Genomic DNA, 24609 nt, shown 5'->3' with positions numbered 1-24609 from the left:
CGAATGTGTGGTCCCTGGAGCCGAAAAATCAGACAAAAATCAAATCGGGCTTCACGATTGCTGAAACGGAACAAAGAGCAGGGAAAGCCCCTCCCCTCCAGGCAAGCAGAGGGGGAAAGAGGAAGTGGTTGCTTTCCTCTCTGTGCTCCGGAGGGAACAATGTTTGTGAAGGGAAGAGAGATTACAGGTTCAGCTTAAAATTCTGATTTGACTTCCTGTTTTTTGTTTTTGGGGACACACAGCATTCAAATATGCTTTCTTCAATTTAAAAGGATGAAATCCTTAAACAGTGTTTTGCCTGTAAATTCATGTGATCTGGAAGATTACAGTGTCTGTACCTCTTAAGGGATGGCAAAGCTTAGGTTTCACTGCTAAATAGTTCTTAATGCAGTTAAAATGCTTTCTTCTGTCAGGGCAATTAAAAATAAATAAATATCAGGCAGCCGGAAAACATGCAGATGGGAGGGAGAGAGAGCGAGAGAGAGCGAGAGAGAGCGCGCTGGCTGGCTTGTGTGGGTGGGTGGGTGGGAACTTTTGCCCTCCTTTCCTCACGTTATAGCCCTCTCCTGCATTCTTAGCCTTCTGTGTTTTTCCTTCCCTCCCCACTTAAAATGTGGTTACAAAGCATGGATCCACATGGATCCTCAGGATCTTTGCATTGGGTCACCCCAAATTCACCATCAGAGCAGACAGCATGTCCATGGCTACAGCCTGCCCCCCCCCCCCAAATCACGCACCCACTGTTGCCTGGGGCTGCAATGGTGCAAAAACGTGGTTACAAAGCATGGATCCACAGGGATTCTCAGGATTTTTGCATTGGGTCACCCCAAATTCACCATCAGATCACATGTCTGTGGCCACAGCATGAAGCACAAAAATGATACATCCACTGTTTCATTCAGAATATTTTTTCCCTTGTTTTCTTCCTCTAAAAACGATGTGCGTGTTATGGTCAGGTGCGTGTTATAGAGCGAAAAATACGGTATGTGGTTTGATGTGTTGTATAAAATTGTGTTGAGAAAATAATAATAAAAATTGATTTTAAAAAAACCTGTCTATTTTCCAGGACAGTCCCAGATTTACAGAAGCTGTCCTGGTTTCTGATTTGATCCCGGAATGTCCTGCTTTTCCTTAAGATGTCCCTATTTCCATCCACGAAATGCTGGAAGATATGGAATTATGCGACCCGCGAGCCAACCTTTAGAAGACTTTTGAAGGCAGCCCTGTATAGGGAAGTTTTTTTTTTTTTTTACTGTTTTATTGTTGTTAGCCGCCCTGAGCCCAGCTTCGGCTGGGGAGGGCAGGATATAAATACAATTTATTATTATATTTAATGTTTTATTATGTTTTTATATATGTTGGAAGCCACCACAGGTGACGATATGCATTGTATTTCTATTTAAATTCTAGTGATTGGTTTTTAATTCACCTGTTTCTTTAAAAAATAATTTAGCACCTGCATTTTTTATGCAAATCTGTCTGCAGTCTCTCTCTCTCTCTCTCTCTCTCTCTCTCTCTCTCTCTCTCTTTGAAGTGGGTATTGATGCATTTCTTCTTTGGGGGTGGTGTATAAGTAGTTACGCTGGTCTCCTGGAGTGAACTGTAGAAGTACAGGTGGACATGGCCCAGAAGGTGATGGCCCCTTTGTTTCTGAAGCCAAGGATCACCATCTGGCCACAAGGTTCTAAATTAAGGCATATTTGGTCTGATCTAGCAAAGTAAGCATTTTGCCACCCTGGTGTCGTTTGGGAGGAAGGGTGCAATATAAATTCAGTAAATAATAAACTCAAGAAGAGCCCCCGCTGCATTAGGGCAAAGGCCCATATAGTCTGGCATCCTGTTTGACCACTGACCAACCTGATGCCCACAGGTAGCCTGGAAGCGGGACCTGATTGCAGCAACAGTCTGTGGTTTCTGGAAACTGGTCTTCAGGGGCATAGTAAAACATAGCCATTGTGCTTCTTCTATTCTTCTTGCTCCAAGGCAGCCCTCAGACAATGGATTTTCCATGCTAATTTATAAACCTTGAAGTATATTTGGCTATCCAGCCAAGATTTGACTTGGGACTTTAGGCTGGCCTTCCTGTCCCAGGTAGGATTAACCCCATCACTCTCTGCAGTTTAGGAAGTGAGCCAAGAAAGCACTTCATTAAAATGTATAATAATGAAGCCTTTTCATCAATATGCATTTACCCAGAATTCCCTCGCCACCAAACTCCTTTTATTTACAACCGTGCCTGATAAAGAATGGCTCCTGCCTGTGTGGAACAAAAGAAGGAATGCCGAACTGAATGATTATATTTTGCTTTCTCTAACTATTTGGCTCCCTATCTCAGTACTGATTTTCTTGGGGGCCCCTCCTCCCAAAATAAGATGAAAAAGAGAATGAAATGAAAGCAGGGTTTGGCTTTCCTCCAGAACTGAAGTAGCACTGTGGTATCATTTCCATAAAACAGTGTTTATGGAGAGATTCAGGCAGGACACTGCAGAAGGAATAGCTTGTCCCCTACAGGCTTCATCTTTAGGAGGAAGTATGACAAGGAACACTGGGACGCGGGTGGCGCTGTAGGTTAAACCACAGAGCCTAGGACTTGCCGATCAGAAGGTTGGCGGTTCGAATCCCCGCAACGGGGTGAGCTCCCGTTGCTCAGTCCCTGCTCCTGCCAACCTAGCAGTTCGAAAGCACATCAAAGTGCAAGTAGATAAATAGGTACCACTCCGGCGGGAAGGTAAATGGCGTTTCCGTGCACTGCTCTGTTTCGCCAGAAGCAGCTTAGTCATGCTGGCCACATGACCCGGAAGCTGTACGCCGGCTCCCTCGGCCAATAAAGCGAGATGAGTGCCGCAACCCCAGAGTCGGTCACGACTGGACCTAATGGTCAGGTGTACCTTTACCTTTGCTATGACAAGCAACAGGGCTAAAGCTCAGCAGTAGAACATCTGCTTTCCATGTAGAAGGTTCAAAGTTCAATTCCCAGCATCCCCGGGTAGGGGCAGGAGAGACCCCCTGCCTGAAATCCTGGAGAACTACTGCCAGTCATTGTAGACCTTTAAAGCCCTACGCGGCCTAGGACCCATGTACCTATGGGACTGTCTCTCCTGGTATGCCCCACGGAGGACCTTAAGGTCCACAAATAACAACACTTTGGAGGTCCCAAGCCGCAAGGTGGTTAGATTGGTCTCAACTAGGGCCAGGGCCTTTTCAGTACTGGCCTCAACTTGGTGGAACGCTCTGTCACCAGAGACTAGGGCCCTGCGGGACTTGGCATCTTTCTGCAGGGCCTGCAAGACAGAGCTGTTCCGCCTGGCCTTTGGTTTGGACTTAGTCTGACCCTAATGTTTCCCTTTCCTTGTGGTTTTGATCTATGGGCTATTTTTAAAATGAAGCCGCATTTTAAATTGCATTTTAACTTGTATTTTAAATTGGGGGCTTTTTTCTATTATGTTTTTACTGTAATTTTACTGGTGTTAGCCACCCTGAGCCCAGCTCTGGCCGGGGAGGGCGGGGTATAAATAAAATTTATTAATTATTATTATTATTAGATAATACTGTGCGACTTGGACCAATGATTCGATCCACAGTATGATAGCTTCCTAGGTATGGCCCCATGCACTATAAAATTTCAGTTAAGACATAGTTTTAGAACAGGGTTTCCCAAACTTGTATTTCCAGCTGGTTTTGGAAATACCAGGGTTTTGGAAATAAACAGGGCTGCCTTCAGATGTCTTCTAGAAGTCAGATAGTTGTTTATTGCCTTGACATCTGATGGGAGGGCGTTCCACAGGGCGGGCGCCACTACCGAGAAGGCCCTCTGTCTGGTTCCCTGTAACCTCACTTTTCACAATGAGGGAACTGCCAGAAGGCCCTCAGCGCTGGATCTCAGTGTCCGGGCTGAATGGTGGGGATAGAGACGCTCCTTCAGGTATACAGGACCAAGGCCGTTTAGGGCTTTAAAGGCCAGCAGCAACACTTTGAATTGTGCCCGGAAACATACTGGGAGCCAATGAAGATCTTTTAGGACCGGTGTTATATGGTCTCTTCTATTCAATCGCTCTTTAGGTGCATGAAGAGTGTTATCTGAAGACTTTCTTCCATACAATGTTGACTCTTGCTTTGTTGTGCAGTTACTTATGGGTGCAAGGATGCAGTTGCTCAGAATGCCTAGAATGTTTCAGTCATCAGTGCACCAGCCAAACCTCTCAGAAGGCGCCCACTTCTCTGACAACTTTGGACCAACTCGTTTGTTTGTTTTTAGAGAGATGCAGGGGACATTCCCCCCCCCCAATCCCCACTCCCGGAAGCAAATTCTTTCCCAAGGACACCAGAATTTCAAACAAACATCAGGAGTCCCTCGTGAAGCCCCATCACTATCATTAGGATCTGCACTAGGGAAGGGACTGGTGATGATGGGCAGGTCTCACAAGGACACTGATTCTATCGGGATCCATGCTCAGAAACGCCAGGACGTCTTTGAATTATCCAGCCTCTTTAGAAAACCCGGTGGGAAATCCAATTAGATTCTTCCTTTCTCTCTCTCTCTCTCTCTCTCAGGACTCTGAATGAGGCTCTCAATTATTTCCATCCTAGAATGTTGAGGTTTTCTGAAATTCCACTGGAATCGACTTTTTCTTTACCCCATATTTTCTTTACATATAAGGAGTTGGCAGCATGGCACCTATGGGTGCAATGATACTATTGAGGTCCTTCCATATCTCCCATGAAGTCTTTGAGCATTCCACCACCCCCTTGGTCATGAGTGTGCTGGGCCCAGGGGTAACCCGAGCCACACGGTCCAGGTCTGGTCCCAAATCCAACGGTTCCACAAGGAGTCAGTCCGACAGGGCCAAGGCAGGACACGAGGCAGGAAACCAGGCAAGGTCAAGCACAGGATTACAGTCAGGTTCTGGCAAACAGCAACATTGCTCTCACAACCTGGGGCGGGGTCCGGCAGCCTTTTATTTTTGTCGGGGTAACAGCCGGTCCTGATCCCTCGGTGACTCACCTCCCTGTCTCGCCCAAAGGCGAGTACTCAGGTCTCTCCTTCTCTCAGACCTTAGTCTCTGCAGTTCAGGAGATGTCGGTAGGGTACTAGACCCAGAGGCCACCTCAGCCTCTCCTGACCCAACTGGTAGTGGAGCAGCTGTAAGTGGTGGCCCAGCTGAAGGCAACAAGGTAATCCCTGCATCTGGAGCCAGGGCAGGCTCAGGCCCCTGACTCGGCCCAGCTGGTGCTTGTTGCAGGGGAACCTGTGCAGACTGGGGCTCTTCAGGATCAGGCCGCAGACTAGGTTTAGCTGCCGCCTGAGGCAAAGGATCTGGTGCGGACTGAGACTCCTCTGGCTCCAAGTCCGAGCCCGAGTCCCAGGCCATCACAATGAGGTGGTGAGGGCGGTTACTCCCCCCCCCCATGAAAAATACACAGAGGAAGAAGTTGGGAAAGTGATGCTCTTTCCTAGTGCCTCTTTCACAACAGTGTGCTACTCAATGATCAGATTAATGCTGCCATCGCCAACTTTTACTCAGATCACTTGGAGTAGCACCTTAAAGACCAACTAAGTTAGTTCTTGGTATGAGCTTTCGTGTGCATGCACACTTCTTCAGATACACAATGTGCATGCACACGAAAGCTCATACCAAGAACTAACTTAGTTGGTCTTTAAGGTGCTACTGGAAGGAATTTCTTTATTTTGACTATGGCAGACCAACACGGCTACCTATCTGTAATCAGATCCCTTGGGAAAGTGAAGTATTTGCATCTGCTCGCTCTCTCTCTCTCTCTCTCTCTCTCTCTCATTCTCTCTCACCCAAGACCAGGGGTTGATCTGTGGGAGGGAGGGAATTGTTGCTAGACAGGGTGGTGCCCACAGCAAAAATCCAAATGTGTGCATGGGCCTAAAAGGATTGGTGACCCATGTCATGTATAATCTCTCCAAGTTACTACCAAGTGCATGGAAGGCTGTGATGGGAGCACCCCAAATCTAAGTGCATAAGAAGAGTAGCTGGCCAGATGCCTTGAGGAAGCTCACAAACTCAAACTTATTTATTTACTTTCTTTTTTACACCACCTTTCCCCATTAGATGACCCCTGAACATGGTTATTAAACATGCTGTTGATAGATGGATTTTCCATTCGTTTAATTCTTTTCCAAACCCAGCTCAGCTTTTGGTAGTGATGGACGCCGGCTGCCTAGTTCTCGCCTAGAAAAACAATGCTACATGCGAACAAAGAAACTGAGCGCCTGAAAGCTCAAGCAATGGACTAAAGAGGTTTGAGGTCTGGCTGATATCCAGGTGTTGAGTACTGTAGATTCCTGTGATGAGCACTCACAGGTCAAACAAGGTCTTCAGGAAACCACCAATTGACTCTAGTTCCCAACCACTGATATAATCATTTCCCCTTGGAATTTCTCCCACTTCCTCCACCATTATTGTGATGTTGACATTTTATGGAAAGGATGGGGAAGATGGGTGGAGGCATAATGTGTAAGAAGGGGGAAACCCAGTGCTTTTTTCTGGGGGGGGGTGCAGGGTTACGTGTACCCCTAAACATTTTCTCACCATATCTGAGAGAGAAGGCAAATTCCTTCAGGCTGGATGTAAAAACCAGAAGTGGTATTCCATGCTAGTCCTACTCAGAGTAGACCCACTGAAGTTAAGATATAACAGCTTGCATTCATTGATTTCAGTGGGTCTTCTCTGAGTAGGATGCAGCTGAATACAACCTCAAGCATCTGCACATTTGCTGACCAGGCTTATTACGGCTTGGCCATGTTGCCATTCTGTTGACCCTTGGCCATAGTGGTTAACCCCAAGATGGATTAACCATTAAGCTAAGTGTGCTGCAGTATAAGAGGCCCAAGCATTGCAAGTACCCTGCAGTACCATCTCCCTCTGTCTCTTTTGCCTGCTAACTGACAAGAATAGATGCTAGCCAAGCTTGGGGGAAGCATTCTGTCAGATAGGCAGGTAGCAGTGCAGTAAAGCACTGCTTTCACAAGGAGCCCCCTGGACAAGGCAGGAGAGGGTGAATTCTCTGCTTCCAATTAACACCTTCCTCTAAGCCAGTTTCTTCAGCCTGCCACAGCTGCCCGACAGCATCAAATCCTTGCATCGTCTCTTGCCAAAGGTTTAGACGTCCTTCCACCATCCCATGCCTTTTAGTGGATACTTTCTGTCTCATTTTCCTGGCTCTTTGTCCGACACTCACCACCTTCGGCAGCAGCCGATCTTTCATCAGTTCCTTTGTGCTAATATGTCACCTGCCTAAGATGAGAAAAGGCCTGGTTTTTTTAATAAAAAAAATCCCTTTCCATCTTGGTTTGCCCCACGGGTCAGCAAAATGGTTCCCACAGGCAGCAGCGCACCCATCAATTATGGTACCCATGAAAGTCCTCAGTAAATATATCTTCAAAATATATCCTGTTTGTTCTGTCTCACACATACACAAATGCAAACGCAACACACTGGCTAATAACTGGTAGTGGACATATAATTAATTACAATGTCATTCAAAATATACTAATACGCCACCTCAAAATAATATATATCATGTAGTAAATCTCACAAAATATACAAGTAACTGTAAGTTGTTGTATGTATAAGAGTCAAATGAGGAGTCAAACAAGTCAATGAATGGAGAGGAAAGTCAAGCCGTCCCTCAAAGGAAGATGTCCTACAAAAGTCTCAAAGGAATCTGAAAAGGAAGTCTCAAGAGGACAGTGTATCCAGAACAGTTCACTGTTTCGGAATAAAGATTTTTACATCTTGCAACACAGGAGTTTGTGTTTTTCACACATACACAGGCAGCCATTTTGTGACTAGCGCCCACATCGCTGCCTCAAGATTCCAAATGTGGCTTGCCAAGCTTTCGGCACTTGAGCGAGATATTCTGTGTGGCTCCCTCACTCAGTGAGCCAAGCTCCTTTGTTCAGCAGGTGCAGAAGACTCATCTCAGCGGGTTCCCAGCTGGGGTGTGGACCCATGCCATCCCTGCTACCATTTCTCCAAAAAATGCTGCAAAAATGCCTGCAGACTTCCCCAGCGACATCGGAGGATATATAATTTGTTTTTAATCTCTTCCCTTTACTGTTATTTTTCATTTTTCTATAAAGATAAACAGAATTAAAACAATATAAGAGGGAGAAACAGGCTTGCTGATTTATCACTTGCCCTTGAAACTTAATTAAGCTGAATTAAATTTCCATATTACCCAATCCATAGCACAGTTGCCGTTTTAAGATATGGAAAGAATCACTTACCAACGAACAAAGAAAATGTACTACGCCTTGTTGGACGGAAAGGCCATATTAAGTAGTGTTTTTTTCCCCATCCCTGCTGTAGGTCTTAAGTCAGTTTGTCGTATCTGAGTGTCCCTGGTTTTTTAGGTTCCATAGCAGAGAAAGACCAGTCTCTCTCACACACACCCGTACACAGGTCACAAATCTTTAAAGAGCTATAAAAACTTTTCCTTTCAAAACATTTCAACCTCAGCACTGTCTACACTGACTGGACCTCCATCATCCAGCCCAGACACTGAGGTCCAGTGCCGAGGGCCTTCTGGTGGTTCCCTCACTGCAAGAAGTGAGGTTACAGGGAACCAGGCAGAGGGCCTTCTCGGTAGTGGCACTTGCCCTGTGAAACACCCTCCCAGCAGATGTCAAGGCAATAGACAACTATTTTACTTTTAAAAGACAACTGAAGGCAGCCCTGTTTAGCGAAGTTTTTAATGTCTGATGCTGTATTGTTTTTAATATTCAGTTGGAAGCCGCCCAGAGTGGCTGGGGAAGCCCAGCCAGATGGGCGGGGTATAAATAATAAATTATTATTATATTATTATGGCAGCAGCTTTTCGGGGTTTCAGACAGGAGACATTCACAGTTTCACCTGAATATGCTGGGGATTTAACCTAGGACGTTCAGCAAGCAAACTGAACTGAACCACTGAACTGTGGCCCATCCTCATACATAACATAACGTTGGAACCTGAACGCCTTGGTACTCCCTAATGCCACAAACCCGGAAGTGAGTGTTTCGGTTTGCGAACGTTCTTTGGAACCCAAATGTCCGACAGGGCTTCTGCAGCTTCCAATTGGCTGCAGGAGCTTCCTGCAGCCAAACAGAAGCTGCGCTTGGATTTCCGAACATTTTGGAAGTCGAACGGACTTCTGGAACGAATTTCGTTCGACTTCCGAGGTACGACTGTACTTCTACAATTTTGCAGCCGTTCATTCACAAGCCTGTTCTGCCTCTATTCTGTACATGTGAATTACAGAATGACAGAACTGTCTGAAAAAATCACATTAAAATGCATTTTTAAATGGCAAGTATCTTTTTCCATACTTATTTAACCTCAATGAACACTTTTTAGATTTTCTTTAGAATACTAAATTTCACATTTTGGTGCATCTTGGTACATTTTTTGAGCCTATCTGTAGCACAAACTTTGGAGAACTGCAAGGTCCAAAGGATAATTATTCTCTGATCCACACATTAGCCCACAGGGGTGCTGATGAATAAAATATTGTGGGGGTCCAGGTAAGCCTTGCACCACACCATCACCACACACACAGCGTTTGAATGGAAATGCCCATCAACTTTGCGGGGAGGTAGCCCCCTCAAATATTTTATTGTGGGAGCTGAAGCACCCATGACCCCTAGGAGCCGGCTCCTTTGTTAGCCCAGGAGGCATGAATTAAGATGGTCCACTTTAAAAATGAATGAAATCCTCTTCCATCCTTAATACACAATGCTTATTTTTTTCAAAAGAAAAAATGTCTTTCTCAATTACAGGGGAACAAAAAACAAACAAACCAAAAACAGGAGTGAGATTAAAAAAAATAGAATGAAAGGGGGGAAAGAGGATCTTGTTCCCAGAAGTGCCAGCTAAAGGGATTTGTTACAGCCCAGCACATTTTGGAACACATGTTCCTTCTTTAGGAGAAATCTTAAACCTTCAAATTATGTAAAAAGAGCTTAAGTGGCTTGCGCAGATATTGTTGTCTATCTAGCACTAGGAGGGGGATTTCTCTTGAAGAAGGAACTTGTGTTCCAAAAATGTGTTGAGCTGCAATAAATCCTTGTCCAGTTTTAGAGAATAAGCTTGTCTTGTCTTCCTTTTTTGCATTCTTTTCACCTTAGATTCATCTCCCCCAGCCCTTATTGTTTTACTCAGCGGTGAAAAGGAAGCCAGGTACTCTGGACACATTCAAAATCATAGAAACCTAGAATTGTAGAGTTGGAAGGGACCCACAGTCTAGTCCAACCCCGCAGTCATTCTCCTTAATGACAAATCTGCTCACCTTTTCCTGGTGGGCGGTATTGCGGCCGGGCAATCGGGTCACAACAGTATACTGGCCTAAGGTCGGAGGGTCTCTGCCTCTCTTCTGCGTCATGCCGGCAGCGTTATTGTTGCTGGGGTCTGCCCCCTGTGGAGTGTTAGAATTCCTGCTCCATGATTGCAGTCATGCGATTGTTGTCTTTCACATGGCGGTATATGTTTTGACTCCACAGGGTGGGAAGTGACGGAGACAGGATGTTTGTGTTACTGTGTTCCATGAAGTGGGACTATTGTCCTTTGTTCTTTCTCTTTGCTGTCTGATGCTAGAGAGAGAGGGAGCCATGTTGTAGTGCTCTGTGAGTGTTTATATGTAAATGAAGTAGATTAGCCAAAATGCTGAGTTGCTGGGGTCTGTTACGCAAGCTGCGAAGACTCTGCAGATCCCTAAATGTGCCGATATCTGTTGGAAAGCTTTTGAATCTCCCGAACGAATGACCAGGAGGGAGAGAACATGCCAGTCGGGCATGTGACTCTACCAGGGTCCTACTCGAGTGTAGGACAAGCTCCTGACATGGAGCAGCCCCAGCCAATCAGCTTTCAGTGTGGGTGTGGCCATGGGAGATTAACTGGCACCCTCTTTCTTGCCCCATTGCAAGCTCACCCAACCCACACACCATCTTTTCATCCGTTGCTATGATATGGCCTTGCTATGGACAATTGTCAGTTGCCATATTGTGGGGGCCAGGCGGGAATTTTTCCACTTGGTAAATTGGCACTGGCCATTTGGTATTCGCCTGCCTAGTAGCAATCGTCACAACTTTTGTGAGGTTAGGCATTGGGTAAGCCTTTGCTTGGATGGAGGGGAGGTTGTAGCCTTCACCTGCCCCTCCTCAGTTAGGGTATCCAGTTAAAGGGATCCAGGGTGTGAATCCTGTCCAAAGCCTGGAGGTGGGCTAGGGCCATGTCACAACCCATACGGGGACCCCACAGGGTGCCCCTATTTGATGTAAGTCATAGGGCACCCACTATTGGTGGCTTACCTTTAAGTGGATTCCCTGCAGATGGGCAGGTGTCAAGATATAGCCTGGCTTCACCCCAATGCTTTAGCCAAAACTGCTCACATCTGTAACCAATAAAGCTGTGACCTGTTTGAACCCATAAACCAAAATACTTCGTGTCTGGCTGTTTTACTGTTCTCCTGGGAACTTTGTGGCTCAGGTGCCTTGGCACGCAACGTTACCTTTTCCAGGGCTGAATGCTCCAAAAATGGCTGTAGTTCAGCAGAAGTACACATGTTTCCCATAGGGACAGATCCAGTGGCCAGCATCTCCATGTAGGGCTTGGGAGACTCCTTCCTGAAGAGTTCTGCCAGCCAGTGTTGACAAGATATGGGGAACCTCGGGCCCAGGAGTCAAATGTGGCCCTTTAAGTCTGTTCATCCATCTCTTGGGATCTCCCTGTGCCCCTCAGGTCATAAGAACAGCCCTGCTGGACCAGGATGCTCTAGTCCAGCATCCTATTCTCACAGTGGCCAACAGGATGCCAGTGGGAAGCCTGCAAAGAGGACCTTAGCACATGAGCCCGCTCACCTCCTGCGGCTTCCAGCAATTCAGAAGCACACTGCATTTGACTCTGGAGGCAGACTTCCAACTCTACAATTCTACGATGTCCCACATTTGCCCAACACCATGTACTCTGGTGCTTTAGATTGCCTGGAGAAATGCCCTTGAGTTGTGGTAATGTCTCTTGCTTGCGTGTGTGAGAGAGAGAGCGCATATGCATGGCACACCTGTCGCTCCACCCACACTGGCATCTAGCCCAACCCACCACAAGCATGCCCTGCCTTCAATGTTCCCATACAAGAAATTGGGTCCTAGGGATGATAATTGTTCCTTGTCCCTCACGCAGACAGTATCGGTCTAGATCAGAGTTTCCCAAACTTGGATCTCCAGCTCTTGTTGGACTACAACTCCCATCATCCCTAGCTAGCAGGACCAGTGGTCCAGGATGGTGGGAACTGTAGTCCAAAAACAGCCAGAGACCCAAGTTTGGGAAACCCTGCTCTAGATGGACCATGTTCAAATATATAAAAGGATGTCACATAGAGGAGGGAGAAAGGTTGTTTTCTGCTGCTCCAGAGAAGCGGACACGGAGCAATGGATCCAAACTACAAGAAAGAAGATTCCACCTAAACATTAGGAAGAACTTCCTGACAGTAAGAGCTGTTCGACAGTGGCATTTGCTGCCAAGGAGTGTGGTGGAGTCTCCTACTTTGGAGGTCTTTAAGCAGAGGCTTGACAACCATATGTCAGGAGTGCTCTGATGGTGTTTCCTGCTTGGCAGGGGGTTGGACTCGATGGCCCTTGTGGTCTCTTCCAACCCTATGATTCTATGATTCTATGATTCTATGATTCTATGATTCTATAAGGCAGTTTCCTGTGAGCTCTATATAAATGGCAACATGGCGCTGCTGCGTTCTGGTTCAAAGCAACCTCTGGACACAGACTGCTGTTTTGTGCCAACGTGTGTGCTCTGATGTCAGTTCCAAACACATGAGCCCCTAGAGTTTGAGCTTATCAGAGTTTGAGCTTATCAGAGTTTGTAGGGCATCAGTTGAAGAAGGAGCAAAAAGGGTTTTCTTGTGTGTGTGTGTGTTTCTTTCTGGCTGATTAGCTGTTTTCCCTGTGTAAAGGTCAGAGGGGGCAGGGTTTCTGTTGAGGCAGGGGATTAGCTGTGGGAGGAGCTTATCAGAGTTTGTAGGGCAGCAGTTGAAGAAGGAGCAAAAAGGGTTTTCTTGTGTGTGTGTGTTTCTTTGTGGCTGATTAGCTGTTTTCCCTGTGTAAAGGTCAGAGGGGGCAGGGTTTCTGTTGAGGCAGGGGATTAGCTGTGGGAGGAGCTTATCAGAGTTTGTAGGGCATCAGTTGAAGAAGGAGCAAAAAGGGTTTTCTTGTGTGTGTGTGTGTTTCTTTCTGGCTGATTAGCTGTTTTCCCTGTGTAAAGGTCAGAGGGGGCAGGGTTTCTGTTGAGGCAGGGGATTAGCTGTGGGAGGAGCTTATCAGAGTTTGTAGGGCAGCGGCGCGCGCAGTTATACCCATCTTTTAGATTTAGGGGAGCTAATTTCAAACGTTTGTTGGGGGAGACCTAGGTTTTTTTTTTGTGGGGGAAGTTATTTGTCCTGTCTTCAAGCTTTTTATGATGGAGGACCTCTGTAGCCACCCCCAACAACACGATCTCATGATGGAAGGGGAGGGAACAGCTGCAGTCGCCTGCGATTCCTGCGCAATGTTTGCCATCTTGCCAAAGGTTGCAGGCAGCTTTACCTGCAGCAATTGCATGTTGATTGCCCTCTTAAAAGACAAAGTCCAGCAACTGGAGGAACGTGTAGCTACGCTCCAAAGAATTAGAGAGCTGGAGCTCTTCTTGGAAGCAACAGAGCACACCGTCTCCACCAAGGAGGAGACAGGGGACTCCCCTGAGAAGGAGTCTAGTTCACCAACACAGGAGCCAGATATATGGAGAAATGTGACTCAAAGAAGTAGGAGGCCCAGGGTTCACTCTGATTGCTTAGAAATACACAATCGCTTTGAGGTCCTCTCCCCTAGCATGGAAGACGAAGAGCAGACTCCATTTGAGGATCTCTCCCTCATTACAGTCGATCAGGTATATGAAGACGAGCAGCAAAGTCAGTCCTCAGGGAATGTGCAGGCGACCTTGGAACGGACAGCTCACGGAAGAACCCCGACCAAACCCAAGAGGAGGCGTGTAGTGGTGATAGGGGATTCCCTACTGAGGGGAACAGAAGCAGTGATCTGTGGGCCTGACAAGATGTCTCGGGAAGTGTGCTGTCTCCCCGGGGCTAAGATCCAAGATGTAACTGAACGACTGCAAGGAATCATAAAACCCACTGACAAATACCCCTTCCTCTTGGTTCATGTGGGAACCAATGACACTGCAAGCAATAGCCTCCAGAAGATCAAAAGAGACTACGAGGCTCTCGGCAGGAAATTGAAGCAACTAAATGCACAAATTGTCATCTCGTCTGTCCTCCCAGTTGAACGACGTGGCCCAGGGAGAGAGGGGAAAATAGTGGAAGTGAACAGCTGGCTTCGCAAATGGTGTAAACAGGAACGGTTTGGATTCTTAGATCACGGACTGCAGTTTCTTGAAGATGGACTTCTGGCAAGTGATGGGCTGCACCTCACAACGGTTGGGAGAAATGTTTTTGCCAAAAATCTCAGAAACCTCATCAGGAGGGCTTTAAACTGACTAATGTGGGGGAGGGAGACAGTGCTCCTGAAGGTAGGAGTCTATCAATTAATGAAGATGATCATCCAAATGTCATAGACCAAATGGAGCAAACAGCACGCGGACCTAGTGGTGGGAGGAAAAAATCCTTAAATAAGAGACACGGGGGAATGATTAATGGACTTCAATGTCTCTACACTAATGCGCAAAGCATGGGAAATAAACAAGATGAGCTTGAGCTCTTGGTACAGCAAACTAAATATGACATAATAGGCATCACTGAAACCTGGTGGGATAAGTCCCACGATTGGAATGTAATAATGGGGGGATACAATCTATTTCAGAGAAACAGACCAGACAAGAAAGGAGGAGGAGTGGCGTTATATGTCAGGGATGTGTATACCTGTGAAGAGATCCAAGATTTAGAACCTCAAAGCCAAAGTGAGAGCATTTGGGTCAAAATTAAGGGAGAGAAGAATAACAGAGACCTCATTGTGGGAGTTTACTATAGATCCCCAAGCCAAACGGAGGACATAGATGATGCCTTCCTGGAACAGATGGCCAAGCATGCAAAAGGAAGGGAGATAGTAGTAATGGGGGACTTCAATTACCCGGATATTTGTTGGACGTCAAACTCAGCCAAGAGCATAAGGTCAAACAGATTCCTCACTGGCCTTGCAGACAACTTCATTGTCCAGAAAGTGGGAGAAGCAACAAGAGGAACAGCCATTTTAGATCTGGTCCTAACCAATGTTGATGACCTGGTTAGTGGGGTAGATGTGGAAGGATCATTAGGTGCGAGTGATCATGCTCTTCTGAAGTTTACTATACAGCGGAAAGGAGCAGCCAAGCATACTAGGACTCAATTTCTTGACTTTAAGAAAGCCGACTTCATAAAACTTAGGGAAGTGCTGGGTGAGATCCCATGGACAGCAATACTAAAAGGAAAGGGAGTTCATGATGGCTGGGAGTTTGTTAAGAGGGAGATAGTAAAAGCACAACGACAGGCAATACCAATGAGACGGAAACGTGGAAGGTGCCTAGAGAAGCCAGGGTGGCTATCTAAAGAACTTTTAACTGAATTAAGATTAAAAAAGGATGTGTACAAAAAATGGAAAAGGGGGGAAACCACCAAAGAGGAATTCAAACAAATAGCCAGCACGTGTAGACACAAAGTCAGAAAAGCTAAAGCACAGAATGAACTCAGGCTTGCTAGAGAGGTTAAAAGCAACAAAAAAGGCTTTTATGGGTATGTTCGTAGCAAAAGGAAGAACAAAGAAACAGTGGGGTCACTCAGAGGAGAAGATGGTGAAATGCAAACAGGGGACACAGAAAGGGCTGAACTCCTCAATGCCTTCTTTGCCTCAGTCTTCTCCGATAAAGAAAACAATGCCCGACCTGAAGAATTTGGAGCAAATGATTCAACAAAGGAAACACAGCCCAGAATAACTAAGGAGATAGTACAAGAATATTTGGCTAGTTTAGATGTATTCAAGTCTCCAGGGCCAGATGAACTGCATCCAGTGTGGTGTAGTGGTTAGGAGCGGTAGTCACGTAATCTGGGAAACCGGGTTCGCGTCTCAGCTCCTCCACATGCAGCTGCTGGGTGACCTTGGGCCAGTCACACTTCTGTGAAGTCTCTCAGCCCCACTCACCTCACAGAGTGTTTGTTGTGGGGGAGGAAGGGAAAGGAGAATGTTAGCCGCTTTGAGACTCCTGAAGGGGAGTGAAAGGCGGGATATCAAATCCAAACTCTTCTTCTTCTTCTTCATCCAAGAGTATTAAAAGAACTGGCAGATGTGATCTCAGAACCACTGGCAGTCATCTTTGAGAATTCCTGGAGAACAGGCGAAGTCCCGGCAGACTGGAGGAGGGCAAATGTTGTCCCTATTTTCAAAAAGGGGAAAAGAGAGGACCCAAATAATTACCGCCCAGTCAGTCTGACATCAATACCAGGGAAGATTCTGGAACAGATCATTAAGCAAACAGTCTGTGAGCACCTAGAAAGGAATGCTGTGATCACCAATAGTCAGCATGGATTTCTGAAAAATAAGTCATGTCAGACTAACCTGATCTCGTTTTTTGACAGAATTACAAGCCTGGTAGATGAAGGGAACGCAGTGGATGTAGCCTACCTTGATTTCAGCAAGGCATTTGACAAGGTGCCCCATGATATTCTTGTAAAGAAGCTGGTAAAATGCGGTCTTGACTATGCTACCACTCAGTGGATTTGTAACTGGCTGACTGCCCGAACCCAAAGGGTGCTCATCAATGGTTCCTCTTCATCCTGGAGAAGAGTGACTAGTGGGGTGCCACAGGGTTCTGTCTTGGGCCCGGTCTTATTCAACATCTTTATCAACGACTTGGATGATGGACTCAAGGGCATCCTGATCAAATTTGCAGATGACACCAAACTGGGAGGGGTGGCTAACACCCCAGAGGACAGGATCACACTTCAAAACGACCTTGACAGATTAGAGAACTGGGCCAAAACAAACAAGATGAATTTTAACAGGGAGAAATGTAAAGTATTGCACTTGGGCAAAAAAAATGAGAGGCACAAATACAAGATGGGGGACACCTGGCTTGAGAGCAGTACATGTGAAAAGGATCTAGGAGTCTTGGTTGACCACAAACTTGACATGAGCCAACAGTGTGACGCGGCAGCTAAAAAAGCCAATGCAATTCTGGGCTGCATCAATAGGAGTATAGCATCTAGATCAAGGGAAGTAATAGTGCCACTGTATTCTGCTCTGGTCAGACCACACCTGGAGTACTGTGTCCAGTTCTGGGCACCACAATTCAAGAAGGACACTGACAAACTGGAACGTGTCCAGAGGAGGGCAACCAAAATGGTCAAAGGCCTGGAAACGATGCCTTATGAGGAACGGCTAAGGGAGCTGGGCATGTTTAGCCTGGAGAAGAGGAGGTTAAGGGGTGATATGATAGCCATGTTCAAATATATCAAAGGATGTCACATAGAGGAGGGAGAAAGGTTGTTTTCTGCTGCTCCAGAGAAGCGGACACGGAGCAATGGATCCAAACTACAAGAAAGAAGATTCCACCTAAACATTAGGAAGAACTTCCTGACAGTAAGAGCTGTTCGACAGTGGAATTTGCTGCCAAGGAGTGTGGTGGAGTCTCCTACTTTGGAGGTCTTTAAGCAGAGGCTTGACAACCATATGTCAGGAGTGCTCTGATGGTGTTTCCTGCTTGGCAGGGGGTTGGACTCGATGGCCCTTGTGGTCTCTTCCAACTCTATGATTCTATGATTCTATGATTCTATGATTCTATGTGCACAGTCACTTTCCCCGGGGCCTCTGCGGGAACACCGATTTGCTCTTTTGTTGTCACCCACCTGTCAGGGACGCCCCCGCTGCTGCCTATTCAGACCTGCCTGTTACTTCAAATCCCAGGGGAAATAAAGGCCCTGTAAAACAGGCTCGAGGCTGTGAAATGCAAGAGCCCTGATTAGATCTATAACAATTAAGAATTCTTTTAAATCTAATTGGAAAAGCGTCTGTTTTGATCGACGCCGCGATGTTATCTGCAAATTGTATTTTGTTTATCGGCAAGCGGCAAAGGTTTCCGCGCCCAATTCAGATGCCGTGCTTTGATCTTCCACGATACGGTGAACTGTAACAGGAGGGCAATGTAGATGATTATCAGGGAGGAAGAAGGGGGGTTCCATTGATCTTTTCTGAAGTGGGCTTTTTCTTGTTGTGTTTATGAATATCTCAGACTTTCGCTTTAGTTACAAAGGGAAATAATGTGCTTCTGTAGTAAGGAAACCACTCCCTATGCTCATGAAGCCCAAGCTATACCAGATCTGAACAAGCTAAGGGCTGGACCGTAAAGAAGGCTGATTGCCGAAGAATTGATGCTTTTGAATTACGGTGCTGGAGGAGACTCTTGAGAGTCCCATGAACTGCAAGAAGATCAAACCTATCCCTTCTGAAGGAAATCAGCCCTGAGTGCTCACTGGAAGGACAGATCCTGAAGCTAAGGCTCCAATACTTTGGCCACCTCATGAGAAGAGAAGACTCCCTGGAAAAGACCCTGATGTTGGGAAAGATGGAGGGCACAAGGAGAAGGGGACGACAGAGGACGAGATGGTTGGACAGTGTTCTTGAAGCTACTAGCATGAGTTTGACCAAACTGCGGGAGGCAGTGGAAGACAGGAGTGCCTGGCGTGCTCTGGTCCATGTGGTCACGAAGAGTCGGACATGACTAAATGACTAAACTACAACAACAACAACCCAGGATTGTCTTTGGAAGAGACTGTTCTTTTATTTATCTTCATTGCTACTAATGAGACATTGTTTTCAGAGAAGGGAACTTACTTAAGAACAAGAGAAGAGACTTGCTGGATCAGAGCAGTGACTCATCTAGTCCAGCATCCTGTTCACACAGAGGCCAACCAGATGCCTGAGGGACACGCACAAGATCACCCTCCTGTCCTCTGGTTTCTTGGGAGGATATTGTGGGGAGCACATGGGAAGGAACTGCGTGTTCCTATGTTGGGGCATGATTTGTTTCATATGTTCAGTTTCTGAAAGAAAAGTAATTGTGTATTTCACATTAACATTCCAATCCTAAACATTTTGGGTTGTATCCAATAGGAGACATACTCAGAGTAGACCTACTGAAATTAATGGACTGATCCGGTTCATTAAATTTAGTAGGTCTACAACAGGCATAGGCAAATTCGGCCCTCCAGATGTTTTGGGCCTAGTTCCCATCATCCCTGACCACTGGTCCTGTGAGCTAGGGAGCATGGAAGTTGTAGGCCAAAAACATCTGGAGGGCCGAGTTTGCCTATGCCTGGTCTACAAGTTAGCTAAATACAGCCCATTTTTGCTGGATTTGCATCCTGCTGACCTCTTTCCTTGGCATCCATCCTCATTTGCTTGCATAATGTTTGCAGGAAGGTTAGCTGAGGTTGACTACTGAGCATGCACTGATTTGTTTTTATGGAGTTCAGGCGATGTTGCATCAAGAAATTGTTAGCTCACACCTCCTGGTACATTTCCCCCTCACTTTCCTTACCACAAAAAGCCGGAGTTATTTGCCACCCCTCTGTAGAGAGGGTTACTTCGGCTTTTCTCAGTTTCTCATTTTTCCAAACTTAAATTCAGTTTTCCACATTTCTCCAGCAATTTCAAACAAAAGTCCTCCTGAAAATTCCTCTGCACTTTTTTGTGCATCTTTCCTCCAACAAACACATGTTTGTATGCCGTTTTGACCAATATACACATTTCTGCAAGCAATTCCCATAATATTTACATATTCTATTTTCACTAATATATGTATTATTTTTGTAACACAGTGTTCAGCTGGAGATCTGCATCACAAAATCTGGAGAAGTGCAGATTTCAAAGGATAGTTGTATTGCGGTTCGCATATACCGGTTCTGGAAATACGGATTAAGTGGTTTCAAATTAAATTGCAAACACCCTTGAATTTGTTTCCCTCTGCAATCCTTACTCCTCCCTCAGTGCCCCTTAATGGGGAGTAGCCTGAGGTACTTTCCCTCTTCCCTGCTTACTGAAGCCAGACTTGTAGCCGACAGATGATTAAGTAAGAAAACACAAGAAGAAACTGGAACAAACTTCTTGGCTTTAAATATATGAACCTATGAAGCTGGGCGAGGAAAGCAAGCAGACCTGTTCTCTGCGGGGAGCCAAGTCAGGCCTTGCTAGACTTCACTGTGTCCTGTGTCTTCCCCAGCAGGTCATTCTATCAGCACCACTGAGCCATCTGCATTGCACAGACAGTGAGTGGGTGGATACACTCCAGCTTTCCTTAATTATATTCTCCCTACTCCGGTTTGGCACCGAAACACGGGAGCTGTTTTGTTCATTCCCCCCAGCCCTCCTGGCCCTCAGTGGAGACAACACCCCCCACCAAATTTATTCTAAACAAGTCCTTTCACACTTGTTCTAAGGCAGGCCTGCGTTGTGTATGACCTGCTGAGCTCAATGCAGTCAGCGAGGCACATATGATATAATGACCCACCAGATGCTTGGTAAGTCTTCTGCGTTTGTTGCCTGAGAATTCAAAAATAGATAGGTTAGCAAGCCAGCCTCTGGCAGCCCACAGTCCATTGCACTGAACTGAACATAAACTTAAAAACATAAGAAGAGCCTGCTAGATCAAGCCAATGGCCCATCAAGTCCAGTAGCCTGGTCTGACAGTGGCCAAGCAGATGCCTGTGGGAAGCCCATGAGAAGGACCTGAGCACACGAGGCCTCTCCCCTCTTGCGGTTTCCAGCAATTGATTGTGCTGGTCCCATGGGTAACCGTGAGGCGAGGTCCGAGTCCAGTCCGAGGTCACGGATGCATTATGGAGGCAGTCCATCAAAGCTGAAACTGTGTCCAAGGCAGGGAGTTGGGTGTGGTCAGGAACCCTGGCAGAAGAACAGGACAGGGTGCTGGCAGGAACAGGCTACCAACAATGTTGCTCCCGCAACCTGAGACTGGGGCTGGCTGGCTTTTATCTGCCCTGAGGCATAGGGCGGCGCCAGTCCACAGGTGACTCGCCTCTCCTGGCCTGGAGGCGAGCACTCCTCCTGCGGGAACTTAGTTCCCTCCGCCTCTCTGCCCTGAGCCTCTGCAGCTCAGGAGAGGCTGGAGGGTTACCGGACCCAGAGGCAACCTCAGCTTCCCCTGACGGGGCTGAGAGTGGAGCACCTGCAGGCAATGGGTCCTCCATCCCCTCAGGAGCCAGAGCAGACTCAGCTGGTGCCTGCACCTGAGGATCTGGCACAGGTGAGGACCCTTCAGGCTCAAGCCCCAGCCCTGGCTCAGCTGGTTCTGGAGGCGGGGAATCCTGTGCAGGTTGGGATTCCTCAAGTTCGGCCTCTGAGTCCAAATCCCAGGCCATCACATTGATATTCAGAAGCATTGCTGCCTTCAACTGTGGAGGCAGAGCGTAGTCATCAATAGCCCTCTCCTCCAGAACTCAGTGGGTCTCATGTTGTGCAGCAGAGATAGGGAGGTCCAGAGGAAAATGTGCCCCAGATCTTTCTGTCCAGTCCTGTGGCTCAACCTAGTTCTCAACACCCTCAGAAACAATAACTCTCTCACCAGCTCCCTCTCCTAGACCCTCGGTGAGTGTCCATGCCTAGCCAGAAAGTGCCCTTGAACTCTGAACGTGCTTCTTGCTTCCCTGGACAGAGGTCAGAGAAGAAACATAGAATTCTAGAGTTGGAAGGGACCACGAGGGTCATCTAGTCCAACTCCCTGCAATGCAAGAATCTCAACTAAGGCATCCATGACCCGTGACCATCCAACCTCTGCTTAAAGACCTCCAAGGAAGGAGAGTCCACCACCTCCCAAGGGAGTCTGAATGAGATCTAGGAGTCTTCGTGGACCAGTCATGTTGGGTCAACAGTGTGATGCAGCAGCAAAAAAGGAAGTGCTGTTCTAGGCTGCACCAACAGAAATATAGTATCCAGATCAAGGGAATAGTACCACTCCCGCTATGAGAACAGGATACTGGACAAGGTGAGTCCTTATCTTGATTCTGCAGATCTCTTCATATGATCTCAGAATAGTCGAATCGTAGAACTGTAGAGTTGGAAGGGACCCCGAGAGTCATCTAGTCTAACCCTGTGCAATGCAGGAGTCTCAACTAAAGCATCCATGACAGAGGGCCATCCAACCTTTGCTTACAAACCTCCAAGGAAAGTCCATCAGCTCTTGTAGGAGTCCATTCCACTGTCAAACAGCTCTTGCTGTCAGAAAATTCTTCCTGATGATGAGTCAGAATCTCCTTTCTTGTAACTTGAAGCCATTGGTTTGAGTCCTACCCTCCAGAGCAGGAGAAAACAAACTTGCTCCATCTTTCATATGACAACCTGGCTTCGTCCAGATTGGAGTATATTCCTGGTAAGACCCCTTTTATCCCTCCTAAAAAGAATAAGACACAACAGCCTTCTTTTAAAAGTATAACAAGTTTACTCACATTCAGTTCACAGTTGGATCCCTGAAGGTAGGCTTTAGCTTGTAGTTACAGATACAGTGTGGTTTGCATCCTTGTAAGGATGGCCCATGTGCTGCTGGTAGAGAGCCAGCAGTGCAGTCCAAGAGAAGAAAAAGCATCAAAAGAGGAAGATGGCTGCGTGACTGGACCTTTTGTGGGGTCTACAAAGGTCACACACACCTACCTGGTCACATGCAGGGGGAGGATGCTTCAGATCAGGTGTAACAGGAAGTTCAACTGGCTGGATCAACATCCCCCTGTCTGTGTCCACTCTAGGCAAACAAGGAATGTTGTATTTGACTGATCCAGTGGATTACATCCCACAAAATTCACTGTCCCTAGGCATGGGAATGGACCTTCTCTTATACTACCAAGCAGGGGATTGAGCAGATTCAGGGATGCTATCTGTGGCAATTGGTCATGATACCAATTTGGAGTGTCCATGTGCAGAGACAGCATGACATTGGATATCAATTGTCAGTCTGGGCAGCTCCTGTATGTGGAATTGGGGAGGGGGGAGTCTTAAGGTGGCCCTGACCCTGATCTTCATGGCTAAGGAAAGATGCAAAATAGTTTGGAAGACGATGTGTGAACTAAGGACATTTGAACACTGTACCTTGATAGTATTTTTTAAATATATAAATTCATTCAGTTCCGGAACTGGGAAAAGAAAAAGATAAAATGACCGGTCATCGAGTCAGTTCCACAAATCTTCACTTAAACTGTGTGCAGATGATTGGAAACTGCAAATTTACCATCCTTTCAGATGTTCCTATTGTCCCCAAAATGGATTTGGCCTTTTGGCAGAAAAAAAAAGTTACGGGTTTGGCTTTGGAGAAAGACCTTTGACAAGGCAGCTCATGGTCTCCTGCTGGACTTCTGTGAATCACCGAGATTCCATGCCGGGACACCCCCCCCCAAAAAAAAAATGCCCTGCTGCTTTTTGAAATGATTTCAGAGCACAGCTTTGTGAGAGCATGAGTAAGACAACATCCTTTGTCGTTCCTATTGTGCAGGTTGGCTGAAAATAACAGCCAAAAAAAAAATGACCTCTGAGCACTACTTTTGACATAGTTTCTAAAAATACAGAAATCCTTTATCTTTTGCTGAATGGGATCATAAGGAAGACAAAGATCTTTCACTTGGAAGGGAACGTGTGTGAATTGTTGCCCCAAAGGTCTCTCTTCAGGGTAGTGACGAACAATTCTGTCAGTTTCACTTCCTTTCGATTTCTCATTTTTACAGCCTTAAGTTCTGTTCACCTTAGTTCTGTATCAGCTTAATGACCTTTTTTTAAAAGTCCTTATAAAATTCATCACCATTCAGTGTGTATTTCTCCTCATATCTGAATTGTAGTCTGCAATTTTGCCTACTATACAATTTTTTTTTTCATAAAAAGAGCTCTGCTGGGTCACATCAAAGGCCTATCCAGTTTAGCCTCCTCTTAAGGGATGCGGGTGGCGCTGTGGGTTAAACCACAGAGCCTAGGACTTGTAGATCAGAAAGTCGTGGTTCAAATCCCCGCAACGGGGTGAGCTCCCATTGCTCGGTCCCTGCTCCTGCCAACCTAGCAGTTCGAAAGCACGTCAAAAGTGCATGTAGATAAATACGGTAGGTACTGCTCCGGCCGGAAAGGTATACGGCGTTTCCGTGTTCTGCTCTGGTTTGCCAGAAGCAGCTTAGCCATGCTGGCCACATGACCCGGAAGCTGTACGCCGGCTCCCTCAGCCACTAAAGCGAGATGAGCACCGCAACTCCAGAGTCGGCCACAACTGGACCTAATGGTCAGGGGTCCCTTTACCTTTACCTAACACAGTGACCAACCAGATGCCCATAGGAAGTTCCCACGCAGGACATGAGTGCAACAGTGCACATCCCAGTTGGTTATTCCCAGGACCTGGTATACCCAGTCATTCTCTCCTTCAAAGTGGAGGTGGAATAGACAAGTAGCCATTGGTAACCTCATGACAAGTAGCCATTGGTAACCTCATTCACCATTCAGTTGTCCAATCCTCTATTAAAGTCATTCAAATGGGCGACCATCGCTACATCTTGTGGGAACCAAGTCCGTCATTTAAACCATGGTCCAAATGAGGAAGTACT

The sequence above is a fragment of the Podarcis vaucheri genome (genome assembly GCF_965113315.1).
Source record: "Podarcis vaucheri genome assembly, chromosome: 8".
Taxonomy (NCBI): Eukaryota; Metazoa; Chordata; class Lepidosauria; order Squamata; family Lacertidae; genus Podarcis; species Podarcis vaucheri.
The sequence above is the reverse complement of the archived record's forward strand: the minus strand, read 5'-3'. Positions refer to the sequence as shown.